Raw genomic sequence first — 25,414 nt, 5'->3', positions numbered from 1 at the left:
AGCGCTACGAGGCAAGGGAGCGGAACAAGGGAGGACAAAACAATGATCTTACTAGACCCAAAGACATTGAGAACGCGCAAGTGTGGGGGAGAGGGAAGGGGGGCAAGTGCATGGGAGAGGGGGGGAAGAGGGAAGTGCTGAGTAAAGGATAAAAACACAACAACTGGCAGTTCATCCAGCAAGGTGGCAAGTGCAAAGTTTAAAGCACAGACAAGGGGGGTCTGATAAGTGCAAGTAAGGGGACTGTAGGGTTGCAGATACAGATCCAAGTGCTGAGGTTTCCAGAAGGTAGTGCGGGTGTGTGGTGGGTGTGCAGGGACCTGGGCCTGAAATCAGAGGGTAACCAGGTGCACAGTGCCGAAGCAGACAAATCAGCAGGAGAGAGGAAGAGCGAAGGCAGAAGCAAAGAGGAAGGTCTTTATGGCTTCTGGAACCGGAGATGGTTCTCCTCAAGTTTCAGAGAGGCAAGGAGGTTGTTCCAGAGGGAGGCTCCAGCCGAGGAAAGAGATCAACCCCCAACTCGTTGCTTGGAGAAGCAACTGACCTTGACGGTGTTAGAGGTGGAGGAGCGAAGAGCTCAAGTGGGAAGGCATTTACTGAGGGAGAGTTGAAGGTATTTTGGACCCAGGCCCCAGAAAGCCTTGTGGACAATGCAAAGGGTCTTCAACTTGATCCTTGCAGCCACTGGGAGCCAATGAAGAGATTTCAGGGCTGAAGGGATACAATCCCAGGGCTTGAGGCCAAGGACAAGTCTAGCAGTCCTGCTCTGGATGAGTTGCAGAGGTCGGAGACTAGAAGCAGGTAGATTTAGAAAGTGGCTGTTGCAGTAGTCAAGCTTGGAGAGAACCAGAGCTCTAGAGACACTATGCTTCTGGGGGAAGGAGAGGAAAGGAAGAATACCTCTGAGGAGTAGCAGTAGGTAGTTTGACTTCTTAGAGACGTCAGAGATTTAAGCAGAGTGTGTAGTCGATGATGACCCTCAGGTTCTTAGCCTCACAGGTTGGAGCAGGAAGAGCGCCAAGGGAGGCCGGCCAAAGAGAGAGAGGAAAGGAGGGTGCAGGTGTGCAGAGGAGGAGAATCTCTGTCTTACTAGTATTAAGGCAGAGATCATTGGAAGTGCACCACTCCTGGATAGCAGACAGACAGTCAGAGATGAGAGAAGAAGAGGTGGCAGAAGGAAGCCTGAAAATGACCTGAGTGTCATTCGCATAGCACTGAAAGTTGGAGCAAAGAGCAGCAATGTGGTGGGCAAGGGGTGACAGCTATTGGTTAAAAAGCCAGAGAGAGAGTTTAGACCCCTGGGGAACACCACAGCTAGTGAGTAAGTTAGAGCAGTCAAAGGACCCAAGTTGGAAATGGGGGGTCGATTGGAGAGGAAAGAGGTCAGCCAGGCCAGGGCCAGATCGGTAATACCCAGGTTATCATGGAGAAGGTTGAGCAGATGGCATGGTTGACCATGTCAAAGGCAGAAGAGAGATCGAGTAGGATGAGGATAGAGTGGGTGTTAGAGTCGAGGTTGGAGAGCGGGTCTTCATGGATGTTCAGGTGAGCAGTTTCCGTGCTTCTGGCAGCTCTAAAGCCAGGCTGATGGTCATGGAGACAACTAACAGAATCAGTGTGAAGATTAAGCTGGGAGATGGCCAGCTTTTCCATGAGTTTTCCCAGGAAAGGAGTGATGGAGATCGGGTGATAGTTAGCTGGGCATGAGGGTTCGGCTGTGGGTTTCCAGAGAAGAGGGTGCAAAAGAGAGTGTGTCAAAGGGGAGGGGAAGGCAAAAGAGAGGTTGCAGAAGTCGGCCAGAGCAGGAGCAAAGGTGTCAATGTGGTACTTGATGGTTTTAGACTAACAGGGAAGAACCTGTTTTGATGAGACTTTCATAGCAACCTTGTCAGGGGAGAATAGAGGAAAGGAAGAGAAAGAGGTTCCATTGCTACAGACAATGATTGAGAGAAGGGAAGGCCACACCAGCCTAAAAACTCTGCTATGGCTATGCTACCTTCCATTACCAGGTTGATGTTGGTGGCCTGGGCACAGGAAGCCTGATACCATCATGCAAGCTTATTTCCACAGAAGAATTGGACGCCAGCTGTTCCATTCAAGCTGGAATTTACCCTACCTGACTTCCTGTTTATAGTTATTGACACTATGCATCATCAAAGTGCCTGTTTTTCCCCCTCAACAATTCTCAAAAAAAGTGTGCATCACAAGGAGATCTGCAACCGTGCAAAGATATGTGTCTGTGATCACACATACCATTGCAATGACTCATATCGAACATAACTGGTGCATATGCCTAATTGGGAGTTCCAGCGTGCCATGAGGTCGTTTGTCAGCGGCTCTTCTTTATAGCAGTATTTTGACTATACTGTTTTGATCATTTGAAATGTGAAAAGAAGTTTCAGTAATTTGTGCATTTATTGTGTGACATTTGCCGTAAAATAAATCACTCTCGTATAGCATTACCTCTTGTTTGAACCTCTATCTTTGTAGTTTTAAGTACCTTGGGAACTACATCTCCCAGGCACCCTAAGGTATTTATTGATACTTATCATTCATCCGACTTGGCCCTGGTCTCATGTCCACCATTTAAAAAGGAAAAGGGCCTTGGTCATGATTTTCCAGTCCGGGCTGCCCAACTGTGGAATTCCATTCCCCGGGACCTGAGACTAGAGAACAACCTGTCGGGTTTCAGGAAAAAACTCAAGACCACACTCTTCAAGCTGTAGACCAAGGAATTCCATGATCGCTCCTTACTCTGTCCCGTTTATCTTTTTGTTGTCCATGTGTGCATGTGCGCCCCGATGCCTGCGTGCTTCCGGCGTGTTACAAATAAATAAATAAATAAATAGGAAACCCTAGAAAATGATTTGTTCATTTTACATCAGATTTAAGTACTCACTGAAGACAGCACCTGAGAACTTAGAGTGAGGTTTGAGACGTTGCTCAGCCCAGCCACCAACATACCAAGGACGGTAAAGTGAGCAACTGAGCTTTGAATATGGCAGGCATCCATTTATCTATAACCCTGGGCACTTTTCTTAGGATCAAAAGTAAGCTTGGATGACAGAAAGGTGTGTTAAACCCTGCAATAACTAAATCTAAACTATGTTTGGGATCCACAAGACTTTTCAGAACCTTCATGTAATCAAGTTTAGGTGGCCAGATTCATCTGTCTATTTTAGGAACTTGCTCCCAGAGCTCTTCATCAGTCACTGCAAATCTTTCAGAGAGGGCGGTTTATTTCTGTTTCTGTTTGTTTGATAGTTCAAGCATTTGTCATAGGTCGAACCTTTAAGAATTGATTTTTGGGGTGACTGTATTTGCAGAAAAGAATATACATTTCATTTTTTCAAACCCTTTAAAAGATTATCTACATTTCTTTGAAAAAGGCAGCTTAGGTAACTCACTTGCACATTTTGTGCTTGGGTGGTTTCATTGAACGCAAGCCTGGTCATGCATTGGTTGACCACAATTGCTACAACAAAAAATGTGATCTGTTGAAGGTTATGAATTAATCTTAACCAATGCCATTGCTCTGGTACAACTTCCAGAGCCTTAATTGTTATAGTGTCTGGGGAATTTCAGAAGGGTACCAGTCATTTGCAAACCAGTCTTAAACCTGACACCAATGGGAGCAGTCCAGGTCCTCTCTCCAGGGAAACAAGAGCAATACTAGAAGTGATTCGGTCCTATGAATGCTGTGCCTAGAGACCTACGCTATACCTTACTGGTGAGGTTGAAACATGTCTGCGGTTGTTTGTGGTCTCGTGCAGAAGAGATGTGGCCTTGTAGTTTTGGCTGGACTGCTCCTTTTGTGGTGAGATCAAGCCTGATTTGTATATGGTCTCTCCACTTCTTTAATGGGATGACAGGCTGAGAAACAATGGTCTGGAGAGTTGCCCAGAGAAATTGTCAGTGGTTGAGATGAATTCATAACCTTCCCGCCATTAACATTCATTTTTTAATTTGAAAGAAATTGCTAACATGACTATTTGAATTGCCTTTAAAGTTTTGAACCGGGACAGCTGCCCCAGCCCTTTAAGACAAAGCTGCAATACTTTGAGATGAATGGGGATGCAGAATATACAATGGACATCAACAGACATCTCACAGCATGGTCTCAACGAATTTTATAAAAGACATTAGTTATATAGCAAAAACCCGTCATTGCCGACATCAATCTACGTAATTGCTAACGTCGTCCTACGTGGCAAACTACAAAAACCTAGTGGCAAATGTGATAGGCTTAGAGGGAACATCTAGGTATAAGTTCAAAACTAGTCTAGAAATGTTATAGGGTCTCTAGCATCAGGTGGGGCAACTAAGTCCTTGCCTCAAACAGGTCACTATGAATGACACTAAATACACAACATCCCATTGGTTACACAAGCTACAGGGCTCTTATCTACACAGCCCCCTATAATTGGCTGGCACTCTTACATCCATCAGTACTTTTCCACCTACGCTAGCAGCATGTAGGCTGGTCTCCAGGTGCTGGTGGGCTAGTCATAACCATAGCTTCCTACCAATTAGCAAATCATCTATCATCACCTCAGTGGTCTGCACGTCAGTTAAGGCTTTGAACATGGCCTTGGAAATGTTCTTTGCTCTAGAGAATATGAGCGAGTGGAGGCACGCTCTGTCTCCTTGCGTAGGTGTGGTTCGTCATGATTGTCCATTTTCACCCCTCCACAGGACTGAAGACCACAAATTTGAGCTCTGGTGCATTTAAACTACTATTATTAAATGAACCTCTGACGTCTTCCTTGTTTTCGTGCATGTCTTCTGAACAGGAGTTTTGTTCTTTCACAAGATTGTAACTAATGTCTGTTCCACCCAGCCTGACACAGCCTTGCCTTCTTGGGGCTGGTCCAGCCTCACCCTTCTGAGATTCACTCCTGTAATTCAATTGCTTTCTCAACTTCGACACACTGGAAAAGGCCTTCCTTTTCTTTTGGGTCCAGCTCTGCTATAATGCGTAGTGGAATCATGCATAGTTCACTCCTTCCTCTATATATACGTTAGCGCTTGCTGAAATCTATTCACTACTTCGCTAGCCTCAAGAATACTTCATCTGTTTGTGTTTCTTTGCATCTGTACATGTGTAAAATAACTAGATATCTTCATCATTTCTGTAACATAAGCCTCTTCGTCTCGAGCCCGAGAGGTTACTTATCTTTGACACTTTCTTGATGCCTATCGAATGTCTATGTTCTCTCGTCTCTGAATCTCTTCTGGGTGCGTCAGTCTTACTTCATGTGACGTCACCAATCTCTTCTTTTGCTCATGTGTTACTCTTCTTCTGGGATTTAATTGAAATGACCATCATACTGTCTTGTATGCAGATATGGCTTTCTTAATGGGAACCTTGCTTCTAGGATTCTCCTTGGTATTGGTATTTTAACTGATACTGGACATGCTTCACACTCTGGTTCCCAACACATAGGCAATATGGGCGAGATGCTTGAGGTGGAGGTACGTGGCTCCTTCTCTACACTCCCCCATCTGGGTGAACCATCGACCACTCTATCATCATTCTTCACATTAGACATCCTAGTCTAAAGAAATGCTTTTTCTGGACCCATATCTTAATTACTCCTTTCAGACATCCAGCTCATTTCACATGCTCATCCTTATTCCAAGTCATGGGCATGCACTGTCCACTTGGACTACAATAGATCCATTTCCCCACATACTTCTTATGGTTCTTTGGATACAGGAACTTTGTTCCCTCAGGTGCATGGATACTGGCTTTCACAAAATCTCTGATTTCTTCATCTGTTTGGTTTTCATGCTGATTCAACAACAATCATGCACTTCATCCCTACGGCTTTCTTTGTAGTCTTCTTGCATTGTGAGATGGCCAATACAATTACACAGAATTCAAGCAGGATAATGACCAACAGGGCTCCAAGAAATTTGAACGGATCTGCCATCCATTGTGGAACCCACAAAAAGAGTGAACCAAACCAACTGTCATCAGCAATGTCTTCCATTTCGTCCACAATTTGGATGTGTAAAATTCGTCAGCATCTCTATGGCCTCTGTCAAGGTGCCGTTCTCGTCATCATGGGAAGGTATAAACGTGCAACATGGTTCTCCAATTTAGGCACAAACACCTCCATCCATAGCTGTGATCATGTCTAGGACATATCTATTCTAAAGAGTCACCAGTCGTATGGCTCTCAGCTCTTCCCTGATAGCATTGAATCCCTTTATGGTAGTGTTGATTGTCTGCAATAACTCCCATCTGGTTATCTGTAACCACTTGGTATTTGCCGCCGTCTGGATCCTGGGCATGAACATTATCATGAATATCGATGAAGTGTGACTGAACAATCTGTGCTCATAAGGGATGGAGTCAAAAGATTCTATTGACTTGGCTGAGAAATATTTCTCTCTCTTCATTCGATTTATCAGCTCCACAGATCTCTTCTGCCTCAAGTGAGCATCTGCTTTTGGAAAGCTTCAAATGTTCAAATCACTTTTAGGAATCATCAACGCTCGAACAGGAACGTTTACTATGGAACATTGTCCTCCCCAGTCCTTGGGCAGCTTCATTTAAGCTCTGGATCCACAAGCCCAGTAGTGATCCATTATCACTGTTGTTCCAATGTTCATTCCTGGTACATCAAAGACTCAACCAGAATTCTGGTTCTCTCCAACTTTTCTTGTGCCATTATTTCTGAATCACAGCTTTGCACTTTCCAAAGGCACTATCTGAAAAGGTCCTACTTTATCTTCAACCCATGTCAGTAGTTCAGCAAGTCTCGGCCATAAAGGTTTGCATCCATTCTGTACAATATCAATGGTTGGCTGTTAGAAACCAATGACTACCCATGCTCTGCAAATTACCACTCCTTCTTCCCATCCATCTGGTGAAAGCACGGATCCCCAAATGTGCATCTGGCCTCTGTTCTTCCATCTGCAAATTTCTTCAGCAGATTTTCCTGGAATTTCAGGTCTTTTGTTTACTTCCCATCTGATTCCAGCTCCTATTACTCCAGGCTTTTTCTATCTGATCACGTGATTCTTGGTATGAGCTCTTAGCCTTATTTTTGTATCTTGGACATAATCATCTTCATCTGGATCTGTCCATTCAGTTGCCCATTTGGGATAGGCTGTTCGGCCCATGAACTAACCCCTTGTAGTGCAGAGCGATATGTGAGATAGACAGTATGCTGTCTGGACATCTATTTCAACAGCTATGAAGATCTTAGACTTCCCCATACGATAAGGCAGGAGTGCTCCTCCTTCCCACTTCTTTCATATGCTGATACCATATGTTATTTCCCAAATGTGCTGTACTATCCAGGTAGTCATTCAACATTCTCTCTAGTACTTCGCTTAGTTCTCCTTCTTTTCTCATGCGCTTCTATAATCATCTCCTGAAGTATGCCAGCATAATTCCTCCTTACTGGGCCAATCATAGGAACATGTGTCAGTGCAACTGGTGTTTTTACATGTGCTACCTGTGTAGGAGAAAGCTTTGGAAGCCTCATCCTATTTACATAATAAGAAGGTATCAGAGAGTCCTGTATAACTTCCATATGTGACCCCCCCCCCAAAATGAAGCCTAGATGTATCTATCATAGGACTTTGAATGTATCTCTGGAGTAGGGACAATCACAAAAAAGTCTTGGCTGCCTTGTAGTTGCCACATCTGTACCCTCCTATTGCATAGGAAGATATACAGGGACCTATACTTTATTTGGTTCCAAATAGTAGGCAGTACGTACTGTAATTGAGAGAAGGATCACAATAAACCTAGATAGGCCCATTTGATGCAGCAGTAGCTCCTGGCTCATTGTGGTGGCCTCTCTTTGTTAGCAACATTATTATTGCTATCGATGTTACTAATTCTTAATCTCATACTTAGTCTTTTTTTAAGGAAGGAAAAAGTTAATTTTATTTGGGTAATATCATGAAACACTCTGGCAATATCTGGATCTGCTCCACAAGTTCTACAAGCGATTGGCTGATTGCAGGACGATTCACAGGATTTCTGATGTACACATCGTCCTTTTGCCAGGCGAAGTGCGGGTGCGTTTCCAGCAAGAAATAAACAGAATTACCAGATCTCTTCCCTCAAAAGCCTCATTTGTGTTTTCCAAACTGTACTCAGGAAGCTGGAGAACTTGCTCTATTATGGCTGTGAGCAATCTCCTCACGATTGGACAATATTTAGAAACTTGCAGGAACAGATGAACGCTAGTAGTTCTCCCCACAAGTGCAGGGTATGCACGAAGAATGAAGAGAAAAACAGTAAGAACAATATGACAAATGTGGCCATTAGACAGTACCATGGGTGCCTCCAAACAGAAACTCACTGAGGAAGGAAACAGGGAACTTTTCCCTCTTTCAGCTGTCAAAAAGGAACCCCAGATCTTGCATCTTTCCTTCTTGATCAAGACTTAAATGTGTCTCAGTCCAATGTAAACAAGCTCCTGTGGCTCAAGATCAAATAACCTTCTTTCACTCCTTTTTTAGCAGTTAAAAAGTGTTTTCCCTGAAAGAACCACAGTCCAATGTACTCTTTATTTGTCTATTTGACAGTCTCTGTGTCCTTCTTTCTCGTCATGGATCTAGTCTGCACATGTTCAGGTTCTTCCCCGATGCTTAATTCTGACTGGGGTGGGGGTGAATGGGATTCTCCAGCGTAGATTTTTCCATCTCGAGAAATATCCATGCACGTCTTCCTAGCACCTTCACGGCTGACGGCATTATGTCCCCACAATTAACGTACCGTTTAATCGTGGCTCGTGCCACTTTCTCGTAAAGTTACTTGTTAGGGTCTCATCTCTGGGGAAAAGTTTGGGAAGACGTAATTCTTCAAATACGGTTGTTTTATGGTCCCCATCTGTGATCTGAGCCCCACCCTCCCTTCCACTTGAACTGATCTGAAATTACAGAAATACTTGTGATCATGCATATTCAGTAAGCATGTAACTCCTTTCCTAACAATTGTGCTGTTGTCTGGGCATCACTTCTAGTTCTAGATGGGGGAATGAGGGGTGTCCTCATTCACCTTCCTCTCACTATTTCATGGGGCGTATGTTACACTCACCTGGTCTCTGCGGAGGCATTGGGGCACGGTTGCAGCCCTCCCTGGTGTTAGATCTCCCCCTTCTGGTTTTGTCTTCTGTGGATCAGCTATGGGTGGTGACATTTTGTGGCACTGCTCATGCATGGATATGGGAAAATGTGAATGCGCTGGTAGATGACTGTGGTATCTCCCAACCCCTTCGACCCAAGGTGCAATTTCTGTGGGCACGTACCGGCCCATAAGGCTCACCTGATTAATGTGAATGATGAGCTCTCCGTCCTGCTACTTCTGGCAGGGGCGCTTGTGGTGTAATCTAGTTCCTTCACTGATTCCTGAGTACTAGTCCAGTCCGGCTGCAACTAAGTTCCGCTTTCTGTTTTCTCTCAATGGCTTTTGTCTTTTCCCCTCTTTCTGTTTTCTTTCAATGGGCCTCATTACGACCCTGGCATTATGGGGTTAACAGCGCCGGTAGAGCTGCCAGTGCCGTTAACCCCATAATGCCTCATTACGAGGTCCGCTCGCGGGACCCGCTCAGGACGCCTGGTTTTACCAGACGTTCTTAGTGGATCCCGCGAGCGGCCCAGCATGCTCACAATGGGCCCGTCATTAACGGGCCCGTTGTTAGCATGCTCCCCATTCCCATTGAGCCCTATGGGGGCCCAAAAGGGAATGGGGATGTACCGGGTCCAGGTTCCCTGGATGGGGAAATACCAGGCCCTCCTAGGTTGGAATGGCCCAGTATTTCCCCATTCAGGGATCTCGGTTCGGACACGAGTTTGGGGGTAGCCATGCCCTTTTTAAGGGCATGGCTACCCCCAAACTTGTAATGAGGCCCAATGTCTTTGGCCCTCATTACGACCCTGGCGGAGAACCATGGTGCAATTTGCACCATGGTCCATGGCGCTAAGCTGCCAACTCCGCCATGGTGGTTGGCGGACTTACCGCCCCATTCCGACCTTGGCGGGGCGGTAAGTCCCCAATCCCCATTTACCCTTCCCCATTCCCATTTTTGCCCCATAGGGTATAATGGGAGTGGGGAAGGCGTTAATTACGCCACCGTAAATTACGGTGGCGTAATTAACAACAAGTCCCGTAGCGCCATGGATTTTTCCGCCTGGAAAAAGCAGGCGAAAAAAGCACCATGGCGCTACGGGAACTCGTAGTCAGGCGGAAAGGTACGCCATGCTTTACGCCGGCGTAAACCCCTTTCCGCCAGGGTCGTAATGAGGGCCTTTGTCTTTTCCCCTCTCAATGTCTTGATGTTATTGCTCTCAATGTGGTTGTTTTGCACTGAATAACATTTCTCTCTGTTTTCTCCCATATAGGTGGAAATGCGGCCTAACAACGGCTGTGAGGCACGGAACGCGGCTGAGTGGAAGATGGATGCGACCGCGATGTTCAGCAGCAGGTGAGTAATGGCTTTAGGGAAGGCACAAGGTTTTCATGGCAGCAAGCCCTTAACGTAATGTCTGTTAAGTGTCTAACCTTGTCTTTTGCCTTTTCTTTGTAGGTGTTGCGAGTTCGGATGAAGTGCGTCGTGCTGTGGTGCCTGGATGATGCTGTCTGCGTTCCGGGGTGTTTGCCGGTGAGCCGCTTTGTCAGGAAGAAGATGTCTGCGCTCCGAGATGTTTGCAGGTGAGCCGCGGTGCCAGGAGGATGATGTCTGCACTCTGAGATGTTTGCAGGTGAGCCGCAGTGCCAGGAGGATGATGCCTGTGCTCAGAGATGTTTGCAGGTGAGCCGCGGTGCCAGGAGGAAGGGTTCAGGTAAGAGCAAAATTCTCCAGTGACCAGCACGGATGCAGATGGCAGGATAACTCCAGGTAAAATTAATCCCAGGTGACGGTGAGCGTTACGCTGCATGGAGGTGCAGAATAACACGAAGCATGTGCCTTGGGGTTGGGCTGGCTTTCATAGCTGAGCTCTTAATTCCACGCCCCTTAGCAAAGTTCTGCATGCCACACCCTGCCACTCCTAGAAGTTAGAAGGTGCACGTGCAGATGCAGATGAAGATGGAGACCACATCCAGCCTAGTTACCCAAATGAGAGTTCTTGAGAGTATTCTTGCTCATAATAAAAGAGTTCCTGTTCATTCTAAGCACTTCTGCCCATAATGGAAATGTCCTGTTTAAATCCTTTCATCAGCCTGGCACCAGAGGTGCCAGGACTGTGTTCAACCAAGCTCCCCATGTATAAATGTCCCAAAGGGACATGCTTGACCCATGATGCCCCCTGCTCCCTCCACTTGATGGTACCACTCTTGTGATCCTGAGCAAGTGGCCATGACAGCGTAAAATGATGGTCAGAGCCTGGTTTATTTCTCATCGCATAAAATGCAAGTGGCAGGCAATGTGATCGTTCAGGCATCGTGGGAGCAGGAGCCCTAAACACTGCTGAAGCGGTGCACCGTGGCACGGAGGAGAAGCAGGAGCTTCTCCCCATACTGAGAGGTAAGCCCGTGGGCTCATCCTCGATCGCCATGCTCTCGCCGAGAATCCTCACAAAAGCGCCACTTTAATGCGCTTCGTCCAACTTCCAGCAAGCATTCGTTTTGTGCCCTACAGCATCCGCCATCCGGCATTATTGTTGCCTTTCCGAATCAGCTGGTTACCTCGATGCATTGCGGACGCCATTACAAGATGGCCGTCCGACCTTAACAGCTGACCGACTCGTCGTGCAACAGCCACTCCAGGCGGCCGCTTTTCCTGATTGGATCACCTGCCCATATTTGCAGCCTATCCGAAGCCGGGGAGGCGTAGCCGGCCTCAGCACCAAGGCCTGCACGAAGGCTTTCTTCCTGTCCCAGCCTGTCCTTGCCTTTCCGGCCGTCTGCCAGACATCCTGCGTCACTGCCGGTCGACGGCGGACCCACCATCTAAGGACTCCAACAAGGCAGCAGGCTGCAGGAGCAGCATATCCCACCGCACTGTATCCAGGATGGACAGGTAGGCCACTAGCATATTAACAGCTGCTGTGTGCCCTTGCGCAAAATCCCAACTGCAAGTGCCTCCATCCACATCATTAACTCTGCTTTACAGCACTCCTCCTCTGCGCCCACAGTGATCGCCTCTCATGAGTAATACCCTATGTTTTAAGGCCCTCGGCCTCACTGCGCCTAGCTGAGCAGAATACACTCCAGGCGACCCATTTCCATTTGCGACGCCCCCCCATTGCGCTTGCCTATAGCCAGAGTGCTACGCAACCAGCTCTTCCATTTCCGGCATTGTCCCAATACAGTGCATTTTACCACACCTGCGATACACCGCTTTGCCTAACTAATGATCACTGTGTAATACACAGACTGATGCGACACTCTCCTTGAACTATTCCTGCATACGTTGCAATGTCCATTATCTGCTGTGTCCCATAACTCGAACTTGAGCCTGCTCGCCCACAACTGCTACCAACCTAGCACAATGTACTGCCTAATTTTGCACCTATTAGCCTGTGCCTATATTTGCCTCCTGCTTGTCGTTCTAGCTCTGTAACACTAGGTTCAATCCTCTATTCCACGGCCGCCCTTTAGCGTATTGGCCTAAGAGTCCTCTTTTACCGAACTGAGGCACTGTGTAATACTACATTTAATTAGTGTTGCACCCGATGGTCGCCACACTTGATATGTGCTGTGGCTATGGTCGTTAATAGACCATATTTGATTTACGCTTGTGCTTTATCGCTAATAGACCACATTTGATTCACGCTTGTGCTTTATCGCTAATAGACCATATTTGATTTACGCCTGTGCTTTATGGTCACTAACAGACTATTGGTTTGCTGTGTCTCTGTTTGAGGGCAATATCTAGATGCCTTCAGTCCCTGTATTTTAGGCTACTATGTTTTTGTATATTTCTATTATTATACATACATATTATTATATACAGTATCATATTCACTGTTTGCCACATCTAGGTGCCTTCAGTCTCTATAGCCTAGCCCGGTTGGAACAGGTGCACCTAGGTGCCTCCCTTACTATGTACCTCAGACTATGCCCAATCGTGCCTCTTATACTTGTGCCCTACCAGTAAATGGTGCCTAGACCTATAGAATTAGCCATACAGTCCAGACACTAGTACTGACACTTAGTACTTGAAGGCCAGCTACCCTAGTCCACGCACTCTAAGCGGCACTCCCAATCAACAGGAATAGCTTCACACTATGTCTAGGCCACGCAACACCTACTCTCTAATGATCAACATTTACTGTCTAATGATCATGGTCACACTACACGCCTCATCTAAGAACAGCAACACAGAAGCTCCCCTCTGCAAGACAGCTCTTGCGCCTCATCTCATACTCACCACACCCAAGATACCTAACTACCTTGGCCACATCAACCCCACGTACCAGACCATGCCAGGCCGACTAGTGTACACCTCTCAGCCTACCCCAACTTACGAGAGAAACCTTAAACTACGCGCCAGACTTAATAAACTCTATGAACCTCTCAGAAGATCCCTCCCCACTATAAAACGCACAACGAAAGACCAACACACTAGAACATGCTCTGCACCCCCTCAATCTTCCCCATCAGCGAATACAAACATACCTAAGACAAATACCAATTCATCCAACTCGGCCATAACCAAAATGGACCCCAAAGGACACTCCCTCATGGGAGCACTCCTTAATGTAAGATCCCTAGTGGCACATGCCATCGACCTAGCTGATTTAATCACAGAAGCCAATCTAGACTTTATTGCTATAACTGAGACATGGCTACATAATGCGGCAGGCCCATCGCTTATGCTAGCCATTCCGGACGGTTATACCATTTCTAGGCAGGACCAAGAAGGCTCCCGCGGAGGTGGAATCGCCATTATATCTAAAATAAACCTATCACTACGCCTAGTCCCCACTACAACTATGCAATCCTGTGAAACTCTCACTGCCAAAATTCCCATAAACAACACCCAAACTATCTCAATTCACTTAATTTACAGACCACCGGGTCCACTTGGAACTTTCGAGGAGGACCTGCACAGCCTTCTGTCTAACAATACCAAAACTACCTCCCAATTGCTCATACTAGGGGACTTTAACCTTGGCTTCAATGACCAAGCAGATGCCCATGCTGTCACTATCGCCAATACCCTTCACACCTTGGGACTTACCCAAAAAGTTAACACCCCTACACATGCAAAGGGTAGAATACTTGACTGGATTGCTGATTCCAACTGTTCAGCCACAGTATCCTCTATCACGCCCCTCTCCTGGACAGACCACTCCTTGGTGTCCTTTAACGTACTAACTACCAAACCACCCAGCCTTGACCCACAGATAGCTCCACCATGCCCTACAAGAAATAAAAAGAATATTACAGCAGATAATATTATTCCCCTGATCCTTCCTACTTTAAATGCACTACCAGACAACCTCCACCCAAGTGCATTAGTCAACGAATTTAATAACATCATGCGTACCACTATGGACAAAGTTGCCCCCCTCAAAATGAGATCAAGTAAACCCAAGGCACACTTAAACAAGTGGTTCACGCCAGATCTCAAGGCCTTGCGCCTAGACAAAAGAAAATGCGAATCTGTCTGGAAACTATGTCCATCCGAAGAGAATAAAGCTAATTTAACTAATATCTCTCGGCATTATAAAAATGAAATCTGCCTAGCGAAACGTAACTCCTACAATGTTCGCATTGCCAATGCCAATTCAAGTATGAAGGAACTCTTCTCCATCTTGAAAGAACTTGAGTCCCCCATCGCCACACCAGATACCTGCATTAAAGACCAGACTTGGTGCACAGATATCCAATTAGCCTTAGCAAATAAAATCACCACACTGCAAAATAAAATTCAATTAAAAAAAGACACCCTAAACCTCACAAACAAACCACTTTTTAACAATACCATTAAAGACCCCACCAACAAATTCTTCTTCACTAAAACTACCATCTTAGAGGTAGAGAAAATCATCCTTTCCCTTAAACCGTCGAATTGCAAAGGCGACATCTGCCCAGCGCAACTAATAAAAAATGCTGCCAGAGACCTCTCACCGTTCATTTCAAAATTGATCAACTCCTCCTTCGCCTCCGGTATTATCCTGGCAAACCTAAAACAATCATGGGTGCTCCCTCTTCTTAAGAAGCAGACTCTTGACCCCCTCATCCCCACTAATTATCGGCCCATCACCACCATACCTTTCCTTTTGAAGATACTAGACAAGGTTGCCTATATACAAATTCAAAGACACCTTGATTCCAACAACCTTCTGGGAGCCAGACAATCCGGTTTCCGTCCACTCCACGGTACTGAAACCGCACTCATTGACCTAAAGACCCAGATAGACGATCTGAGAGACCAAGGCAAGACGGCACTCCTCCTCTTACTTGATCTCTCAGCTGCCTTCGATCTGGTGGATCACAAGGTCCTTTGCAAACACTTGGACACTGCTGCACACTTCTCCATGCAGGCCACCAAATGGATTGAATCCTTTCTGAGTGAGAGAACAATGAGAGTCTTCTCCCCTTCAGCAGCAGCCGACCCTCTTCCTATCACATGCGGCGTCCCTCAAGGCTCCTGTGTTTCACCAATCTTGTACAACATATTCACCAAACCCCTCTTCGATGATCTGGACCTTCTAGGTATCACCTACACTAACTATGCAGATGATACACAGATTCTCCTCCCACTTTCTGGGGATCATGGCAGGGACAGGGAGTTGGTGAATAGAGTGTACCTCATTATTCAGGCATGGATGGCATCACATGGCCTTTGCCTGAATGATGATAAGACTGAGTTGATCATTCTGGGCACGCAGGCCAATATCAACAAACTAGGCAAGGACTATTCCACATCTATCATAGATGGCAATAGCATTAAGGTTTCGAGCGAAATAAAAACTCTAGGCTTCTATCTTGACTCCACCATGTCTTTTGCCAAACAAGTTAACTCTTTAGCCTCAACGACAGCATATACCTGCAAGTTAATAAGAGCAGGTAAACCCTTCTTATCCAACAACAGTTGCATGATCCTAGCGAGAGCCTTAATACTATCACGACTCGATTATTGCAATGCCCTTTACAGTGGCGCTAACAAAACCATCACTAAAAGGCTACAAATCCTACAAAACAACGCCCTCAGAGCCGCCTTAGGCATAAACAAAAGGGACCATATCTCATCCATTAGACAACAACACAAATGGCTCTCCACTGACAATAAAATTCACCTAAAAATGCTCTCCCTGACACACAAAGCCCTCAATAACGCTGCCCCCATTTACCTGATGGACAAAATAAAAAGAAAAATCTCCAGCAGACCTACAAGAACCCCCAACTCCAACTGTCTGGAAATTCCTAGATTTAAACTTGCCAAAATTGGCGGCTCAAGCTTCCCTGTACTAGCTGCTAAATGGTGGAATGCCCTACCTCACAACCTGAGATCAAACCAACCTTTCCTCCACTTTAGAACGAATCTTATCAAACACCTCGATGACAATAATATGTAAGATTTGTAAGACTCTAATCTGTGTTATGTTACTTATCTGTATGTATATATGTACCTTCAAGATTTATCACTATTGTAAATTTTAACGATGCAACATTGCAAATTGCTATAACACTGTAATCTTCATGCAACATTGTAAGCTTCGTATATTCTGTTCACTGCGCCCGGTTACCCTTGGGTCTGGCGCGCAATACAAATAAATAAACAAACAAACAAACAAACAAACAATGTAACCATCCTTTCTTCATGGAAGGTAAGCTTCATTTTGGCTATCCTTTCTTTAAGCAGGCCGTTGAGTCCCTCACAGATTTCATTCGCTTGCAGGTGATAACCAATGAAAACATGTGCTTTATACTAAGCAACAAGCTTATTTGCTCAACGACTTCATTGACAAATTTAGGGCCATTATCAGATCTTAATACTTCACATATTACCCATCTAGGAAATACTTCTCGTACAAATATTTTTGCTGCGCAGGTAGAATCTGGATGTGTACATGGATCAGCTTCAATCCACCTAGAAAAGGGACATACTACCACTATCATATATCCATATCCATTACAGACCTGTAGCATATCGACTTAGTCAATGTGTAAATGCTGAAATGGACCATTAATTCTCGGGATGACTCCTCTAACTATACGCAGTGTGTGCCCAGCAATAAACCTTTGACATACAATGCAGTTTACTACATAAAATGCAACATATTCTAGCAGATTCAGAATGAATCAGTCCTCTGCAATAGCTGCTGTTAGGCTTTCCCTGGTGACATGTGCTGGGCAGAGCAGCTGTTCCAACGATACCCTTTATACGGCTACATGCATCATCGGTTTACCAGTGCTTTCCTGTCACCACAATGCTTTGGAAGGGAATAAAGAACACCCCCTCCGCGTCCACAGGTCCTTCTTATCCTGTGGCACTTCCCCTTGATTTTCCATTAGCTGAGTTTTAGAAAAACAGTTAAAACTATCAGGCACACTAATCATCACCACCATGCTTTCATACACGTCAGGTGTATCAAAACTCATTATAACTTCAGAACATGCAACTCGTTTTGCTTCCTCGGCTGCGGCTTGATTTCCGTGCGATATAAAGTCTGCTCTCTTAATATGTTCTATGCATTTACTGACTTCAATGGCTACTGGGAGATGTAGTGCTCTAATAAGTCTGTCCAATAAGGCAGCATGTTGCACTGAAGTGCCGTCCGCTTGGTCCTTTTCCAACGTGCTAACCCTGCGTGTACTGTCGACGTAATGTAGGCAGAGTCACTGGTCTGCGTTTCTCTCGAGTGTACAATCAGCACCACTAGCTCTGCAGCCTGTACTGAAAAGTGAGACGGTAGTCGTACACTTATCAATACTTCAAACTCCCCATTAACCCTGTGCTTCAACACAGCGGCACCTGTATATCTTTGTCCATCATTCAGATCGATTCTAGACAAACCATCAATAAAGAGAATTTCCCCAGCTGCCAAAGCATTTTCTTTCACCCTCGTGATCTCATCATAGAACTCCTCATAATTTGTAAAATCATGTACGTACTCGTCTTCTGCTCGTGGTTCCGCTACAAACACTGCAGGATTCACTATTCTGCATCTGACTATTTTAATCGCTGGATTCGATATGGCCACCTGGTAGGCAGAAGTCCTTTAAGAAGTCAACATGCCCTGGGGTTTTTCGAAGATGGCAAACAAAGCATGTTCAACAAATAACGTAATGGAACACCCCATTACTATGTTGTCAGCTTTTTCAATGGCGAACGCAGCGGCTGGCAATGATTGTTCACAAGGAAAATGACCCCTCATTACTGGGTCCAGAATTCCACTGTAATATACTAGTGGTTTGTATCCCAACATAGTTCTCTGCTTGAGTACTGCTGTCATAGCTGTGCCATTTTTGTGCAAAAATAAGAAGAATTCCTAAGCATAATTGGGAATTCCTAGAACGGGAGCTGTGCAAATTGCCCTTTTCAATTCATCAAACCGTTCCTCCATTTCCTTAGTCCAGACAATTATTTCCTGAGTTGCCTGTGCCCTTTTCAGAGCCTGCAACAAGGGCCTAATATATGAACTGTAATCTAAGACCCATGCTCTAACATAATTGCATAGCCCCAAAAACCTTTGAATGTGCTTTATCGTGTGTGGCCTTGCTGTTTTGAAAATAGCCTCAGCCCTTTCAGGAGTAACTTTCTTTCCCTCCTGCAAGATTAACTGGCCTATGTATAACACCTCTTCTTGGCAATACTGCAATTTCTCCTTGTCCACTTTATCTCCTTTCTCTGCAAGAATAATCATTAGCTGAACTGAGTAGCATCTGCACTCTTCCTCTGAGGTGCTACAGACTAATATGTCATCTACGTATTGCAGCAAAACACTCTGCAAATCAAGATTGCTCAAGTCCATCTGCAGCACTCTATTGAAAATCAATGGAGACTCACAATACCCCTGGGGTAATTCCGTGCTTTTTAACTTAGTCTGTCTGAATGTAAATGACATCAGGTCTTGAGAATCCTTATGAAATTGGATTGAGAAAAATGCATTTTTCATGTCAATCAAAGTGAAATATCGCGCCTCAGCAGGAATGCTACCTAAGATTGTCGCCGGATTAGGAACTAGAGGACCCTCAGCCTCTACAATCTGATTAATTGGCTTCATGTCTTGCACTAAACGCCACAAACCCCCCTTCGATTTTTTCACAGGGTTAACTGCGGTATAACATGGTGACATTGACGTCACTAAGATACCTTGCTCAATCATGGCGAATATTGTTTAAAAAATACCTTTGTCTGCCTCTCGAGACATGGGATACTGTCATGTTCAAGGTAAAATTGCCCCTGGTTTCAGTTTAATCTGAACTCCTCCAACCCCCTTTAATACGCCTATGCCATAGCGCCTGTTGTCCATAATGAAACTGGCACTTTCGCCATGTCTTCATCGAAAATTTTGGATGCTTTTCTGTGGAACTTCACGTCTTATTGATCTCACCCAATACGTGATACTCATTTCAAATACTGCTTTGTCATCTGAAGGATGGTCTCTAAACATATCCTCGTCAGTGACATCAGTAAATCTATAACCCTCTCCAATGGCAATTACTGTGCACCATCGTCTGCCTTCATGGTCAACTCCATCAAGCATATCAAACTCTCCTCGCACTATTGCTGCTTGTAACTCTAAGGGAAAGATTGTCCTCCCTCTTCATCCTTAGATATCCTTGGCCTAAATAAAAACTCATCAGGCATGATATGATATGATCGTTTAATTATATAGCACCTATACACAGTGTGTTTCAAAGCGCTTCAAGGCAAAGATGGGAACCAGGGAAAATACAACAACATTCTTACAGGCCATGAACAGTAAGGATGTGAAATTAACTATTGTACTCGGCCTGACGACATTTCAGATAGTGCAAGTGCTAAGACATAGATAAGGAAGGGAGGGGGAGAGTGGGAAGGAAATGGAAACAGACAGGCGACTACCGTACTAGGCCTGATGACATTTCTGGTAGGAAAACAAAAGGTGAGGGAGAGGGGTGCAGAAAGGGAGCGGAGGAACAAAACAAGTGACTATCGTACTAGGCCTGACAACATTTCAGATAGTGCTGGAGGGAGGGGGGGGAACAGTAAGTGGGTAGGGGAGAGACAGACGAGGTTGCTATCATAGTAGGTCCAGGGACAATTCTGATAGAGTAAGTGCATAGAAGAAAGTAAGGGGAGGAGGGGAGGAGATAGGAAAAGGGAGAGGGGAGGAGAGGAGAGAACAGAGAGTAAGCAGTCAAAAAGAGTGGAGAAGCAAGAGAGGAGAGCGAATACAATTGCAGAAGTCAGTAGTAACACCATGTTGCAAGCCAGAATGCAAGATGAAGATGGAACAGCATGGTTCAGGGCCACCATGAGTACAAGATGCAAAGGAAGTCCAGCATGAGAGTTGAGAAAGGGTGATGCACCGTGAATCAATGAACTCCATAAAAGTAAAATCCAGCACCAGGTGGGCGGGGCTTGCTAAGTGCTGAAAAGGAGCGGCAACCAGGAAGGCACCAGATGGGCGGGGTTTAGGCCAGGTGACCTAGATCCTAGATCCACTTACACCTGCTCCCCAGCTGCTCCCCTATTCTCACAGTCTTACCCACTAAACCTGGTAGCCATGTTAATATATGCGTACCCCATAAAGACCTCTGGTTCTAACGGTACTCCTCGTATGGCAATTTGTCCTGTAAATGCCATGATAAATTCACTCACGTTTAAATAATGCATTCCTCGAGTCGAACACACTATGCCTTTGTCCGTGAGTGAAATCGTCATATTTAACTTTGTCATTAAATCTCGACGCAGTATATTAACTAGTGTATGTCTTAAATACAATAATGGTACATACATGTCACATTCTCCTATAGAGACTGGCAATTTTTCAGTAAAAGGAACTCTACTTGTAGCTCCTGTGAAACCTTGAGCATTCATAGCATTCCCAGATAATGTAAATTTCCCCTCTCGTATACATGAGCGTGTTGCCCCATGTCTCCTAAAAAAGAAAAAGATTTTCCCCCTATAGTGGCGTCAACCCTTGGTTTCTCATGAGGATTGGGAGTCACTGATAGTACCGAACACATCAAGTCTCCCAGTGAGCTGTTCTATTGTGGGTATATACTTATTCCCATGCCTGTGAAAGGATTTCTTCCCTCGACAGTGACACACCCTATCCTAGGATTAATTAACTGTCCTGTGCTTGGGCCTTGCTGTATCCGCATAGGCAAATGCTGTGACTGCCCTTGTGGCGGATTCATGGTTGTCTGCTGTGTCTGCAAATCTTGTTGCATTCTCGGCTCTTGGGTCTGCTGCACTGTCTGGTTTTGGGCAAACCGCTCTCCACTTTGTTGAGTGTATGCAGGCGAGTATGTGGTCCCCCCATTCTGCACAAATCCTTGTCTTCTACACATGAATGCAATTTGTCCTGTCATACCACATGTCCAACATATAGGAGGTCTTCTAATTTGTCCTCCCTGCATGCCTTGACTATCGTTCTGTGTGTTTTGAAACCCATTCTGATTATTCTGGAAATGTCCCTCATTATTCTGAAAGCCTCTACCTCGTAAACCTCCCCTTCCCTGTGGTATGAATCCATTAGTGCATTGGTCAAACTGTCCTTGATTATTCACCTGTGGCATGCTTTTCGCGGATCCCTGCCCCAGGTGCGTGTGCATAGACCCCATCTGTGCCAAAATACTAAAATGTGCCCCCTCCCTTGCCCGTTCTCATCGTCCTACTCCCCGCTTCCTGGATGCACTGTAATCCCGCCTCCCGAGCCCGCCCCGCGATCCCATTGGTCCTGCTGTCCCCAGTGCCCAGCCACAATGTGCTGCTCGCCACCAGGCCTCCATTTCGTGGATCCCTGCCCCAGCTGAGTGTGCTCCCCAGAGACCCCATCTGCGCCCAAAATACTAAAATGTGCCCCCTCCTTCGCCCGTTTGCATCCCCCTGCTCCCCGCTTCCTGAATGCACTGTAATCCCACCTCCTGAGCCCGCCCTGCAATCCCATTGGTCCTGCTGTCCCCAGTGCCCAGTCACAACGTGTTGCTCGCCCCCCAGGACTCCATTTCATGGATCCCTGCCCCAGGTGAGTGTGCTCCCCAGAGAGCCCATCTGTGCCCAAAATATTAAAATGTGCCCCCTACCTTGCCCGTTCGCATCCCCCTTCTCCCCGCTTCCTGGATGCACTGTAATCCCACCTCCCGATCCCGCCCCGCAATCCCATTGGTCCTGCTGTCCCCAGTTCCCAGCCACAACGTGCTGTTCGCCCCCCAGGCTCCAATTCATGGATCCCTGCCCCAGGTGAGTGTACTCCCCAGAGACCCCATCTGCACCCAAAATAGTAAAATGTGCCCCCTCCCTCACCCGTTTGCATCCCCCTGCTCCCCGCTTCCTGGATGAACTGTAATCCCGCCTCCTCAGCCTGCCCCGTGATCCCATTGGTCCTGCTGTTCCCAGTGCTCAGCCACAACGTGCTGCTCACCCCACAGGCCTCCATTTTGTGGATCCCTGCCCCAGGTGAGTGTGCTCCCCAGAGACCCCATCTGCGCCCAAAATACTAAAATGTGTTCAATCCCTCGCACGTTTGCATCCCCCTGCTCCCCGCTTCCTGGATGCACTGTAATCCTGCCTCCCGATCCCGCCCCACGATCCCATTGGTCCTGCTGTCCCCAGGGCATAGCCACAACGTTCTGCTCGCCTCCCAGGCCTCCATTTCGTGATCCCTGTGCCAGGGGAGTGTCGTCCCCAGAGACCCCATCTGCGCCCAAAATACTCAAATGTGTCCCCTCCCTTGCTTTTTCGCATCCCCCTGCTCCCCGCTTCCTGGATGCAATGTAATCCCGCCTCCTAAACCCGCCCCGCTATCCCATTGGTCCAGCTGAATCCACTGCTCAGCCAAAACGTGCTGCTGGCCCCCCAGGCCTCCATTTTGTGGATCTCTGCCCCAGGTGAGTGTGCTCCCTAGAGACCCCATCTGCGCCCAAAATACTGAAATGTGCCCCCTCCCTCACCTGTTCGCATCCCCTGCTTCCTGGATGCACGCTAATCCCGCCTCCCGAGCCCGCCCAACGATCCCATTGGTCCTGCTGTCCCCAGGGCATAACAACAACGTGGTGCTTGCCCCCTAGGCCTCCATTTCATGGATCCCTGTCCCAGGTGAGTTTGCTCCCCAGAGACCCCATCTGCACCCAAAATAGTAAAATGTGCCCCCTCCCTCGCCCGTTTGCATCCCCCTGCTCCCCGCTTCCTGGATGAACTGTAATCCCGCCTCCTGAGCCTGCCCCGTGATCCCATTGGTCCTGCTGTTCCCAGTGCTCAGCCACAACGTGCTGCTCACCCCACAGGCCTCCATTTCGTGGATCCCTGCGCCAGGTGAGTGTGTTCCCCAGAGACCCCATCTGCGCCCAAAATACTAAAATGTGCCCAATCCCTCGCACGTTCGCATCCCCCTGCTCCCCGCTTCCTGGATGCACTGTAATTCCCACCTCCCGAGCCCGCCCCACGATCCCATTGGTCCTGCTGTCCCCAGTATCCAACCACAAAGTGCTGCTCGCCCCCAGGCCTCCATTTCGTTGATCCCTGCCCCTAAGTGATTGTGCTCCCCAGAGACCCCATCTGCACCCAAAATACTAAAATGTGCCCCCTCCCTCACCCGTTCGGATCCCCCTGCTCCCCGCTTCCTGGATGCACTGTAATTCCACCTCCGGAGCCTGCCCCGCGATCCCATTGGTCCTGCTGTCCCTAGTACCCAGCACCAATGTGCTGCTCGCCCCCCCAGGCCTCCATTTTGTGGACCTCTAACTCAGGTGAGTGTGCCTCCCAGAGACCCCATCTGCACCCAAAATACTAAAATGTGCCCTCTCCCTCGCCCGTTCACATCCCGCTGCTCCCCGCTTCCAGGATGCACTGTAATCCCGCCTCCCGAGCCCGCCCCGTGATCCCATTTGTCCTGCTGTCCCCAGGGCCCCGCCACAATGTGTTGCTAACCCCCCAGGCCTCCATTTTGTGGACCCCTGCCCCAGGTGAGTGTGCTCCCCAGAGACCACATCTGCGCCCAAAATACTAAAATGTGCCCCCTCCCTCGCCCGTTTGCATCCCCCTGCTCCCCGCTTCCTGGATGCACTGTAATCCCGCCTTCTGAGCCCACCCCGCAATCCCATTGGTCCTGCTGTCCCCAGTGCCCAGCCACAACATGCTGCACGCTGCCCAGGCCTCCATTTTGTGGATCCCTGCCTCAGGTGAGTTTGCTCCCCAGAACCCCTATCTGCGTCCAAAATATTAAAATGTGCCCCCTCCCTCGCCCTTTCACACCGCCCTGCTCCCCGCTTCCTGGATGCACTGTAATCCTGCCTCCCAAGCCCGCCCCGCGATCCCATTGGTCCTGATGTCCCCAATGCCCAGCCACAACGTGTTGCTCGCCCCCCAGGACTCCATTTCATGGATCCCTGCCCCAGGTGAGTGTGCTCCCCGAGACCCCATCTGTACCCCAAAATATTAAAATGTGCCCCCTCCGTCGCCCGTTTGCATCCCCCTGCTCCCCGCTTCCTGGATGAACTGTAATCCCGCCTCCTGAGCCTGCCCCTTGATCCCATTGGTCCTGCTGTTCCCAGTGCTCAGCCACAATGTGCTGCTCACCCCACAGGCCTCCATTTGGTGGATCCCTGCCCCAGGTGAGTGTGCTCCCCAGAGACCCCATCTGCGCCCAAAATACTAAAATGTGCCCAATCCCTCGCACGTTCGCATCCCTAAACTCCCCGCTTCCTGGATGCACTGTAATCCTGCCTCCCGAGCCTGCCTCACGATCCCATTGGTCCTGCTGTCCCCAGGGCATAGCCACAACGTTCTGCTCGCCCCCCAGGCCTCCATTTCGTGGATCCCTGTGCCAGGTGAGTGTGGTCCCCAGAGACCCCATCTGCGCCCAAAATACTCAAACGTGCCCTCTCCCTTGCTCTTTCGCATCCCCCTGCTCCCCGCTTCCTGGATGCACTGTAATCCCGCCTCCTAAACCCGCCCCCCGATCCCATTGGTCCCGCTGAATCCACTGCTCAGCCAAAACGTGCTGCTGGCCCCACAGGCCTCCATTTTTTTGGATCCCTGCCCCAGGTGAGTGTGCTCCCTAAAGACCCCATCTGCGCCCAAAATACTGAAATGTGCCCCCTCCCTCGCCCGTTCGCATCCCCCTGCTTCCCGCTTCCTGGATGCACTTTAATCCCGCCTCCCAAGCCAGCCCCGCGATCCCATTGGTCCTGCTGTCCCCAGTGCCCAGCCACAACGTGGTGCTTGCCCCTTAGGCCTCAATTTCATGGATCCCTGTCCCAGGTGAGTGTGATCCCCAGCGACCCCATCTGCGCCCAAAATACTAAAATGTGCCCAATCCCTCGCACGTTCGCATC

Source organism: Ambystoma mexicanum, chromosome 6q (assembly GCF_040938575.1).
Source record: "Ambystoma mexicanum isolate Mex_15411 chromosome 6q, UKY_AmexF1_1, whole genome shotgun sequence".
Taxonomy (NCBI): domain Eukaryota; kingdom Metazoa; phylum Chordata; class Amphibia; order Caudata; family Ambystomatidae; genus Ambystoma; species Ambystoma mexicanum.
Note: the sequence above shows the minus strand (reverse complement) of the source record.